The sequence below is a fragment of the Lactuca serriola genome, chromosome 1 (genome assembly GCF_051521515.1).
Source record: "Lactuca serriola cultivar US96UC23 chromosome 1, Lser_US96UC23_V15, whole genome shotgun sequence".
NCBI lineage: Eukaryota > Viridiplantae > Streptophyta > Magnoliopsida > Asterales > Asteraceae > Lactuca > Lactuca serriola.
In genome coordinates this window covers 171,800,914-171,813,820 of record NC_136408.1, presented here as the reverse complement: position 1 = coordinate 171,813,820, position 12,907 = coordinate 171,800,914, and positions in this window count along the sequence as shown.

Sequence of the window (12,907 nt, the reverse complement as noted above, 5' to 3'; positions counted from 1 at the left end):
CTTTAGTACCTGTCACCTGTCACATGTGTTGGCTGTGCTCTTCTTCGCTTCTCGAATAGACCAAGATATCATCGATGAACACGATCACAAATTTATCTAGGAAGGGTTGACACACTCGGTTCATCAGATCCATGAACACCGCATGCGCGTTTGTTAATCCGAATGGCATCGCTACGAACTCGTAGTATCCATAGCGAATTCTGAATGTCGTCTTGGGGATATCTTCTTCTTGAACTCGCAGCTGATGATAACCACCTCAAGTCGATTTTTGAAAAATAGCTTGCTCCCTGAAGTTGGTCGAAGATGTCATCGATTCGGCGTAGTGGATATCGATTCTTGATGGTAAGTTTGTTTAACTCTCGATAGTCGATGCACATGCGAAATGATTTGTCCTTCTTCTTTACAAAAAGGACTGGTGCTCCCTAAGGTGAAAAGCTCGGTCTGATGAACCCTTTGTTCAATAGTTCATTCAACTGGCTGGACAGTTCTTGCATTTCTGCTGATGCTAGGCGGTAAGGAGCTTTGGCAACGGGGGTAGTATCGGGAACCAAGTTGATTCGGAATTCGATTTGTCGTGCGAGTGGTACACCTGGCAGATCTTCTAGGAATACATCATGGAATTTGCATACTTCTGGAATGTCTTTCAGTTCCTTCACCTCTTGTATCTTATCTACGATGTGGGATAAGAATGCGTGGTATTCCTTCTAGAGATACTTTTAGGCTTTTACGCAAGAGATGATTTGCAAATTTGCACTGGGTTTATCGCCATATATGAGAAGGGTTTTGCCATTTGGCAGATTAAGGCGAATGACCCTTTCGTAACATAGAATGTCGGCATGATGAGAACTTAACCAATCCATACCAATGATGATGTCGAAACTTTTTATGGTGACCGACATTAGATCGATTTTGAACGGATGGTTATCTAGAGTGAGGGTACACCCTATGTATATATCATTAGTGCACTCAACCTTTCCTTTTGCCATTTCTACGACGTATGAATCTTTTAATGATTGGGGGTTTTTTTATGTAATTGTTTGAACTGGTGGCTCATGAAAATCCTCTCCGCTCCACTATCATATAGTACGCATGCATAAGAGTTATTCAGGAGAAACATACCGGTAACCACCGTAGGATCCTTGACTGCTTCCCCATGTCCTATCGCCAGGACTCTCCCTACACCTCTAGCATTAGGGGCTTGTGCCTTGGGGCAGTTCCTCCTGAAGTGCCATCCTTCACCACATCCATAGTAGGTTTGGCTTGCCCCTGCATTGGCAACTTGGTTGATCGATCATGTTGGCACTTTACAGAAACGAGCGGTATGCCTCTTCCTGTCATAGTTTTTGCAGTGTATGTCCCGACAAGCACCAATGTGGTGGAAGTTTCACTTGTTGCACTTAGGGAGGTTTCAAGCATATTGCTTCGGTGGTGCTGGAGTGGTAGCAGAAGTGGCAGCACGGACAGCCACAGTCTGTTGCTTCTTGGCGGGGTCCTGGGTCGGTTACTTCTTTCTATTGTTCCAGAACTTCCTCTTGTTGTTTCCTCCCTTTTCTTGGTCGGTGGTGGCGATCACAGTACCATGACTGGCCCTGTGATCGATAAGTTGTTGTGCCAATTCCTTGGCACTTTCAAAAGTAGTGGGTTTCGAGGCCAGTACACTATCTCGAATCTGAGATGACAGTCCCCAAAGGTATCGTTCCACCTTTTTCCCCTCTAGAGTGACCATTGTTGGACAGAGGAGTGCTAGGTCACTGAACCGGGTAGTGTAAGTTTCAAGATCTGTGCCCGTCATTCTGTGGTTCCAGAGTTCTTCTTCGATTTTTTGTATCTCGCCCCTCGGGCAATACTCCTTTAGCATCAACGCTTTCAAGTTTTCGCAGCTTATGGAGTTAGCCACTGCGGGGGTAAGTGATTTAACTCGGCCATTCCTCCAAGTGAGAGCCCTACAAGTGAAAGTGAATGTTGCATACTTGACCTTGCTCGCTTCGGGACAAGCACAAATTTCGAAGACTGCTTCGGTCCTTTCGAAAAATCACATATGTGTGAGACGCCCCCGCTCCCATCGAAGGTATCGGGTTTTCCATTTGTGAAATCCTTGTAGATGCATTCCTTTTTGCGCCTCGAACTGTCACCCTGGTTACATGGTGTAGCACCAGATCCAGATCCACCCTTGCCATTAGTGCTAATTTGCGACATAGCTACCACTGCAGCTGCTGTTACTACAGCCTGGAACATTGTTGGATCAAATTTTGGTGGTGGCGGCAGAGGAGGTGGTGTTGCGCTACTGGAAGGTCTTGGTCTTTTCCTTGGTGGCATATTTCTGTCATAAGTTTCAAAATGACAAGTCAGTAAGACTTCAATAGTAATAACGAGTCGACTGTTACTTGTTTCATCTCATTTGTATTATATCCCGACTTTAATGCATTAGCAAGTAATTCATAGAAAAAGTTTATGCAGTTAAACTTATGAATTAAATAGTGGTGACCCAAACAGAGTCATGTGTTTGGTTCCGCGTCTGACCCACTCCTAAGATTTGCTCGATGTGCTCCAGTTATGTGTAATTAAAATTTTAATAAGCTGTTGATACTAATGAATCTGACCTAAGTCCACAAACAAACAAGGAACACGTCCTAAGGCGGACTCACCATTTCTAGGTCGATTACTTCTTTAATTACACATAACAACGAGGTACACTTAGAAATCTTAGAGTTATCAGCTAAAAATTGTTTGTAATACCACATAGTAAAATCTCATGTCAACATCCAATGAAGTAAAATGCACGCCAAATTCATTGATAGAATTTTAGTACATATTTCTTTGGAGAACATTTGACCTCATAAGGGTATGCATTACATTAATGCAACAGATAGTTTTGACAGCACGGAAGCCCTTTGAATAGTGTATTCACTTAGTCGCAGGGTCAACCTACATACAAAAGAGTAGCACCAACGTATGCTCATAAACTTATACTACGAAGATGTGTGAGTAGTAAAGAGTTCTACTCACGACGATCCTTCCCTGATGGAGCTTGGGATGATGTTGATGCGCCTTGCAGTTCTGCTAATCTCCGTTCGGTTGCAACCATTCTCTCCTCAAGTGCCATGTATCTTTCCCGATACTCCCTTGCTTCTGCTCGAGCAGCGAGAAGGTCTTGAATGAGTTGGTCTCTATAGTGGGAGTCTCGTTCTAGGTCTCTAGTGCGAGCAGTGGTAAACTCTATGATGACACTTAGCTCCCGGACCTGATCAGTCGTCATCCTTCCACGATCATCCATAATCGTTATCTGTCGAGTCGTGACTGGGAGGGCTCTATTAGCCGGTCCCCCATGGCTGAGGTCGTACTAACCACGTTGGTCTCCATATGGTGAACGTTGGCGTTGTTGTCGGCTCCACCTCTCGGTCATTGTTGCCCAACGGGGCCTAGGCCCATTCTAGCCAAAGCGGTTTGCAGGCACCCTGGGGATGTAAGGAGGATTGAAGAATTCTGGTTCTTCTTCACTTTCATCCACATCGATATCTACCTCGACGTCTTCCTCTTCTTCTTCTTCTTCCGGCTCTTCTTCTTCCTCTGGTTCTTCCTTGGGTTCCTCTTCGGGATCTTCTTCGGGTTCCTCTTCGGGGTCCTCTTCAGGATCTTCTTCGATTGGTTCTTCGGGCTCTTCTTCAATCCATCTGGCATTTCCCTGATTCGGAAAGTATGGGTCTCCATGTAGGTGAAATCCGGCCAAGACGTCTGCGCAAGAAATGGGTGTTAGAAGCATGCAATGGTTGATAATAATAATATTCTGCTATAGCAATCATACAAATACTCCTATAGTGTTTTAAATGTTTAGATTTGGTTCTTAGAGCATTCTTTGTAGAGTGAAGTTAGGTTATTAGATTTGTTGCCCACTATGACGATCCCCTAGTATGCGTAAATCACTTCTCGGACGAATATAGTTGACCAGGCTATATCCCTCCCAGACTTGATTCAGATGTACCAAGGCATACTCATGGTGTACAACTCCTCTTCTTTTACTTTTTGTTCTCCTAGTTATGACACTACGCGAGCATGCATGTATACCTTAAACAAGAAAAGTATTTATTTTCTAAAAGTATAACCCATTAAAATGTTTTAAAATCAGAGACTTTTCGTCCCAAATGTGTTTATAGTTTGTATATCTTATGTGATTTGATATACTTAATTCACTATAAATCGTGCTCTAATACCAATCTGTCACACCCCCAAACCAAGGATGGCGGAAACGTCCGGGGGTTGAGGACTTCATGTATAGTATCATAACCATAATTGCAATAGTAATTTAAGCAAACACAACCAACATATATATAATTGAAAGAGTTACATCATTGTATGAATTACATGTTTCCAAATCAATTACAATGTGTTGACAAAATATGAAATGTTGACACCTTAACTTCCCATCCTCAAAATGCACTTGGTTACCTGATTAGTGATTTCCTGAGAATACAAGTTGATTGAAAAAGTGTCAACACAAAGGTTGGAGAGTCATAAGCTTTTTTTATAACTTGATAAAAGCCTTTCTCTTGTAAATGTCATGTTTCTTTCAGAAAAAAATGATATTTTCCTTAAAATGTTTAATGTAGTCTTATATCTAAAGACTGAAATGTATAAGTAACCTTTCTTACTTATAAGAAATAATGTAAGTTTAAATGGACATAAACGCGTTTGAGTTCAATGAAATTCCCGTAAATTCCTATGTTTGTTAATACTTTCTGTGAGAATATTATAACCATGCTACGACCTAGTTGGCCTGAAATGACGTTCTTCAGGCGTCGGAAATGTTATGACATTTGTCACCCCAAACCTAACGGTCTAACTGTTGCATGCAGTTAAGGTGTGGGTTTGTCAAACCCAATATAGATCTATATACAACTATCACGCTCTCCCTCCAGGAGACTCTGGTTACAATACATGACTTATTGGTATATGTGAAGCGAATGTCTCACAAAGTCATTAACGAATTTACGTGTAATGTAATGAAAATCCCTTTTTGTATAAATTTACCCTTTTTGTATGAGTGTGTTATGTAATGTATCATAAACTATACCTATTATAGTTTATCAAAAACAAGGGTAGTAGTGGTAATGTACGTAAACTATATTTAACATAGTTTATTCAAATGTTTGTATGAAATGGATGTACTTTGATTATAACAATTTGTTATCTTTTATATATGTATCAAAATCCATTTATTAATTGATGCATGTCTATATACGAAGACAAAATGTCATTTATTTGCAATAACATATATTCACATAAAGATGTACACCTTGCTCGGCATGTTACAAGGTGAAATGAAATTGTTAGCATTTTCCTGTTATTAACAGAGTCTTGCTCGACATCAGTTAATAAATGGATTTTGATACATATATAAAAGATAACAAATTGTTATAATCAAAGTACATCCATTTCATACAAACATTTGAATAAACTATGTGAAATATAGTTTACGTACATTACCACTACTAGCCTTGTTTTTGATAAACTATAATAGGTATAGTTTATGATACATTACATAATACACTCATACAAAAAGAGTACATTTATACAAAAAGGGATTTTCATTACATTACACGTAAATTCGTTAATGATTTTGTGAGATATTCGCTTCACATTTACCAATAAGTCCTGTATTGTAACCAGAGTCTCCTGGAGGGAGAGCGTGATAGTTGTATATAGATCTATATTGGGTTTGACAAACCCACACCTTACTATTTTTAGAAAATTTATAGAAAATTCATAACAGGTCCAAATCAGAATCCGTAAACTCTGGGAGTTAGGAAAATGAGTCTAGTTTGTTCATAAAATTTCTCATGATTTTTAGTGACATCCAAGTTAGATGAAGACGTCCATAAACACAGACTGGTCCAGATTGGTTCTTGAAATGATAGGAAGTTTTGTAAAAATCACCATAAATTGTAGAAAAATCATATGGAAATGTGCAAGTAGCCATTTTAAATCTAAGAAGTTGAGCTACTTGAAACTTGTAAATTTTTGAAAAATAAAATGTTTTAGTTGACCAAAACAGTTTGTGAATGGAGTCCAATTTTTCTTATGAAAGCTGTTAGAAGCATTTAGTTGTGTTCCTGGTGATTTAACTTGTATTCCTCCCCTTAAAACTTAAGAAAATATGAAAATGTAAGGGTATGAACTCACCTGAAATGGTTTCAGTAGATGAGTGTTGGAGATGAGAAGTGTTCAACTTAAGAACACTTGAACATGCCTAGAAGATTTTCGAGAATCTAACACCTAAGTGAAGGAATTTGTGTGAGCAGCCCATGATTTGAGTAGAATGAGGTGTAATAATCACAAGGAGGATGAATTATACTTACCAAGAGTGTAAGAAAGCTTGATGATCAGCCTTGGAATCTCAAAATTGATGGAGAAAGTTAGAGAGAAAAGTTGAGTTTGATCTTTGGTGAAATGAGAGCAAGTGAGTGAGAATGAGGAGAGAGGATTAGTGTCCAGCTCTAAGAACGTGGTAATAACTTGTGAGAGAGGTAAAAAGTACAAGGAAGTGACAAGGTATGGTGGGGAGGTGTGTGGGTTGGTCATGGAGTGGGTATGGGTGGTTGCTTGTGTCATAAAATAAAGAAAGGTCAACACTCCACCTCTTGTACTTCGCCCACTCTTCTTGGATAAGATTTATCCCCAAAAACATGATTAATTAATAAATATGGAGCCTTATATGTTAAAATGAAGTTTTGGGTGAAAATCCCACATTAAAACGATGAAAAACAAGCTTAAAATGAAGTCGTAGTCAAAAATCGGCTATTTTGAGCTTCCTGCGAGGCTTCTCGCATGAGGGACCGAAGGTGCGAGGGTTCGGTCCCTCTTGATTCGGGTCCGAGAGTTTGCAAGCAAAATGGGGTGAAGCTGATCCGGACCGAAATGGAACCAAGGCGAAATGCACCGAAGGCTTTGTGTTCGGTTCTTGTGCGAGGTTTGGGCCCGAGAGCACCCCTTCGGGTTCGGTCCTCCTGGTTTCGGTTAAGCAGCCTTTGGGTTCGGTCCCTAAGAGGACTTTCGGCCCTAAGAGGCTTTAGCCCTATAAAGGGGGTTTCAGGTCTTTTAGGGTATTTTACCCGTTCTAACCCCATTTTAAGCGATTTTTGACCCGGTTAAGGGTCGGGATGACCCAAATGATTACGAAAAGTTACGGAAACTTTTGAGTGAGATTTGGGAGAGATTTCACATACTTGGATAGATTTGGGAGATATTTCACATACTTGGAGAGATTTGGGAAAGGTTTCGTTTGTGACATTTTTTGAGTGTTTGGCTTCGCAATGCAAGGTCTGTAAACCCCATTAAGCCATGTTTTAGTGTCCTACACACTCCCGATGAGTGTGTAATAGTGTTTTATTGCTTCAGTTCATTGCTTAGCACTATCACGACTAAGGAAAAATTAAGCACGCGATTTTTCCAATTGATGTTTTCTCATCAAAATAACGAGTTGTTTAGTAATTACACAATGTAAACCCTAATATAAAAGGGCTAAATGAGTCGTCCGGTTTGACTTGTTGAATTTGTTTGACTTTTACTTGACCCGAAATTGACTATTGTCACACTTCATGCCCAAGAGGGACCTCAATCATGATCTAAACTGCAACTTAATGCTTCTAGAATCCGAAGAGGGTCTAGATCTGGAGTTACAACTTTAAATCTAGCCCATAGCTCATCATACCAACTTGATATTCCAAGAAAACCCTAAAACTCAACCAATAGAGGAGATTTATAAGAAAAATGACGGTTTAGGTACCTTTGGAAGATGATATCTGAGATGAATGTTGATTTCCACACTCTAATTGCTCCAATCTCCTTCTCCTCTAAGTCCTCTCCTTCTAAAAATCCCCTTTTCAAGCTTCAACACATACACAAGGCACACACACATACAAATAAGGGCTCTCAAGGACTCTTTAGAACTGTAAAGAGGTCCAAGGGAGGCTAAGGCCCCTTTAAATAGGGGTACAAACCCCGTTATTTAGGGTTTCATCTGCCAGCTCCTACTCGCCGAGTCTCAATCTGGACTCGTCGAGTAGGTCACTTAACACACGATCCCACCCCGCTGCTACTCGACGAGTAGGGCAATCAACTCATCGAGTGGAGCTTAACCCAATACATCTTATTTAAAACAATACCTGAGAATTAGGGTGTTACAACTCTCCCCCACTTGAACTAGACTTCGCCCTCAAAGTCCGCTGGAATAAACGAGGTCGGGTAATGCTCGCGCATCTCCGCCTCCGGCTTCCATGTCCACTCGGATCCCCTCCGATGTTCCTACTGTACCTTTACCAAAGGTATTTTCTTTATTCGCTGAATCTTCTTCTTCCTTTCCGAAATAACCACAAGCCTTTCCACATAGTTCAGGCGCTCATCGACCTGAATGTCATCCAACGATACCACTGCCTCCGGATCCATAATGCAGTTTCGCAATTGTGAAACATGAAACGTGCTGTGGATCCGGCTGGGCTCCTCCGGAAGCTCTAGTCTATAAGCCACCCTGCCAACCCTGGCAACAATCCTGAACGACCCAATGTAACGGGGACCCAATTTTCCCCTCTCCCTGAACCGGATCACACCCTTCCAGGGTGAGACCTTCAGGAGGACCATGTCACCCACCTGAAATTCCAGCTCAGATCGACATAGGTCGGCATAACGTTTCTGTCGGCTCTGAGCGGTCAGCAATCGCTGTCTAATCTGTTGTATCATCTCGCTAGTTTGCAGAAATACCTCTGTCCGACCCATTACCCTATGCCCAACCTCGCCCTAGCAGACTGGGGTCCTACACTTGCGCCCATACAACAGCTCGAAAGGTGGGGCGCTAATACTGGAATGATAGCTGTTGTTGTAGGCGAACTCTACAAGCGGTAAGTGGGAATCCTAACTCCCACTGAAATCAATGACACACGCCCTCAACAAATCCTCGAGGGTCTGAATGGTCCGCTCACTCTGCCCATCAGTATGCGGATGGAACGCCGTACTAAAATGCAGTCTCGTACCCAGTTCCTCGTGGAACTTCTGCCAAAAACAAGATGTAAACCTAACATCCCGATCAGAAACAATGGAAACCGGGACCCCATGGCGAGAGACAATCTCGCAAATGTACCCGGTCGGCTAACTTTTCTGCCGACGAACTCTCCCGTATGGCTTAGAAATGGGCACTCTTGGTCAATCAATCCACGATGACCCATATAGCATTGAACCCCTTTTCCATCTTCGGCAACTTTGTGATGAAATCCATTGCGATCTGTTCCCATTTCCACATGGGAATCTCTAAAAGGTTGCAACTTACAATGCGGCCTCTCGTGCTCGGCCTTGACCATCCTACAGGTCAAGCACCTCTTGACAAACCAAGCGATATCTCGCTTCATACCAGGCGACTAATAACTCGAACTTAAATCGCGGTACATCTTGGTGGCTCCCGAGTGAATAGAGAAATGAGACTTATGAGCCTCCTCCATCACTGTCTGTCGGACCCCTCCGGACATCGGAACCCAAACCCAACCGTAACAGGTCAATAATCCGCGACTATCTTGAACAAACCGGGCGCTTTCGCCCTTAATTCTTTCCAACTTCCAGTTCTCTGGCCTCATACCCTCAATCTGAGCATCCCTGACCAAACCCACCAGCGGGGAATCCACCGTTATCCTCATACAATTGGCTAGGGTAGAGGACCCAGCTGACTTGCGGCTCAGAGCAACCGCAACCACGTTCGCTTTTCCAGGGTGGTAAAGGATCTCACAATCATAGTCCTTGACCACATCCAGCCACCGGCGCTGCCTCATGTTCACGTTCGGCTGATCCATGATATGTCTCAAACTCTTGTGATCCATGTATATAGTACAACGGACCCCATACAGATAGTGCCTCCAAATCTTGAGAGCGAAAACCACCGCTCACAACTCAAGGTCGTGTGCGGGGTATCTCGTCTCATGCGCCTTCAACTGCCTTGACGCATAGGCTATAACTCGCCCCCTCTACAAGAGGACTACCCCCAAGCCTGTGATGGATGCATCACAAAATACCACAAAATCCTCAACTCCGTCGGGGAGTGTCAACACCGGTGCCTCACATAAATGTCGCCGAAGGGTCTCAAATGCCCTCTGCTGCTCAGGGCCCCACCGTAAATCCACTCCCTTCCTCGTTAGACGAGTGAGGGGTACGATAATCTTGGAGAAATCGCGAATGAATCTCCGATAATACACTGCTAAACCTAAGAAACTCCTGATTTCCGAGGGTGATTTCGTAGTCTCCCACTGCATAACTGCCTCTACCTTGGCCGGCTCGACCAAAATCCCATCTTGGTTCATGAGATGTCCGAGGAACTGGACCTCTCACAACCAAAACTCACACTTCGAGAACTTGGCATACAGCCGTTCTCGTCGCAAAACCTCCAGCAGCTCCCTGAGATGCTCCTCGTGTTGCTCTTGGGTCTTGGAATACACCAAGATATCATCTATAAACACAATGACCGAGAGATTGAGCATCGGCCTGCAGAATCAGTTCATCAGATCCATGAACACTGTCGGCGCGTTGGTGAGATAAAATGGCACCACCACGAACTAGTAATGAGCATAACGAGTCCGAAACACGGTCTTCTCCAAGTCTTCCTCCCTCACCCTTACCTGGTGATATCCTGATCTCAAGTTAATCTTGGAAAACCAAGATGCACCCTGCAGCTGATCGAAAAGATCTTCTATCCTCGGGATCGGATAACGGTTCTTCACCGTTAATTTGTTCAGCTCCCTATAGTCAATGCACATCCTGTGTGAACCGTCCTTCTTCCTGATGAAAAGGATCGATACTCCCTAGGGTGAACTACTCGGACGAATAAATTGCTTACCCAATAGCTCCTACAACTGAGATGATAGCTCCTGCATCTCAGGCGGTGCCAATCGGTACGGAGCCTTGGCAATAGGGCCATACCTGGCACTAGGTCAATCCTGAACTCAACCTGCCTCTCCGGAGGCACTCCGGGTAACTCCTCCGGAAACACATCAGCAAACTCCCTCACCACCGGGACCTCAGAAACTGAGAGCCGCTCTCTAACCTGCGTATCTACCACATACGCCAAATAGCTGACACACCAGTGATGAATATACTATTGCGCCCTCGCTGCCGAACAAAACCCTAATCCCAACCTGGTGCTCTCACCATATACTACAAGTTCTCCCCCACTTGGGGTTCGAACCACCACCCGCTGTCCCTCATAGTCAATCATGGTGCCGAACCGGCTAAGCCAATCCATCACTACAATCACGCATACATCCCCCATAGGGATAGGAATGAAATTGTTGGGTCGTGTTTTGTATTTTGTGTTGCGTCTATTGGGCTCGTTAGCTAGTCCAATATGTTTCTCCGGAATGGGCCTATCCATCCGTGAGTTTTGTAGGGTTTAGTATATATAGGTGCTTGCATGCATCTTAGAAGAGAATGATTAGAGATTTATTATTCAGCAAGTTTATTGTTTTTGTAACCCTAGAATCCTCTTTAGCGGAAGTTCTTAGTCGAGCTCTGCTGAGGATTGAGAAATCTAATCATTCGACACATCTTGATCCATTCTTGTGTTATTTACTGTTTTTACATTCATCGCATTACCTGTTACGAAGATCTAATCGATCATCAAGTTAATTTTTAACTTATCAATTGGTATCAGAGCAGGAGGCTATGTAATTCATACACATCTTTTATGTGAAAGAGGTTGCGATTAGGGTTATTCCGCATTAACTAATATTTATTGAACCGTCATCCCATAATTGTTGTTACTTAGCATATATTTGTTTTGCCCAAATTTTATATATTACAAGTCTGATCTTTCAAATAGGTTCTACGATTAAGCATGGACGAGTCACAATCAAATCCGATCAACATCTCAAACAGCATTGGATCAACGATGAAGATTCCCATTCTTTACACCCAGGATTATGAAGTCTGGTCACATCACTTCGAAGATTATGTCATTGGATCTAAAGACAATGGATATCTTATTTGGGAAGCAATCGTATCTGGACCATTCGCTCATTCAGCAACGTCAAAAATCATTAAAACTCAGAAAGAGTATAATGATCTGTTAACGGACGTAAAAGATATTGCTCAAGATGAAAAGGATAAATTTCAGTGCAATATTAAAGCATTGAGACTGATTCGATTCGCTCTTCAATCCGACACATTCAGGCTAGTGAGTTCATGCAGCACTGCTAAAGAAATATGGGATAGGCTGCGAGAGCTATATTCCACAAACGAAGATCTGGAGCATTCCATTCAGACCTTACTTTTGTCTGAGTTTGGCGAATTTAAGCAGAATCTCGAGGAAACTGTTACTCAGACGTTCGATCGCTTCAATCATCTTCTTAGTAAGATGATCAAACATGATATAGAAAGGAAGTTGATTGAACAAAAAGTTACGTTTTTGAATGGTCTTAGATCTGAGTAGAGAGCGGTTGTGTCTACTGTTAAAGCTCATGAGCAATTCAAATCTTATTCATTGGCAAAGCTGGTAGGGATTTTGAAATCCCAAGAAAAGATTGTCTTGCAGGAGAAAAATGTGGTCTGAAGCTTGGGATCCTTGGCCCTTCTGTCTAAAAGCAAAAGTGTGGTAGAAGATGAAGACCTTAACTTAGAAGACTATGACCTTACCTCTGAAGATTATGCAATGATGGTGTCAAACCCAAAGAGGTTCATTAAGAAAAGGTTTCCTACCAATAAGAACCGAAATTGGCAGGGAAGTTATAGTTCTGAAAAAGTTAGGGAAGAACCGAAGGCAGAAGAACCAAAGAAAGAGGCGAAAGCTGAAGGAAATTCTAGTGTGAACTGCTACTACTGTGGAGGAAAGAACCACTATGCCAAAGACTGTGTCAAGAAAATGGCAGAAAAGGATGAAGAGAAA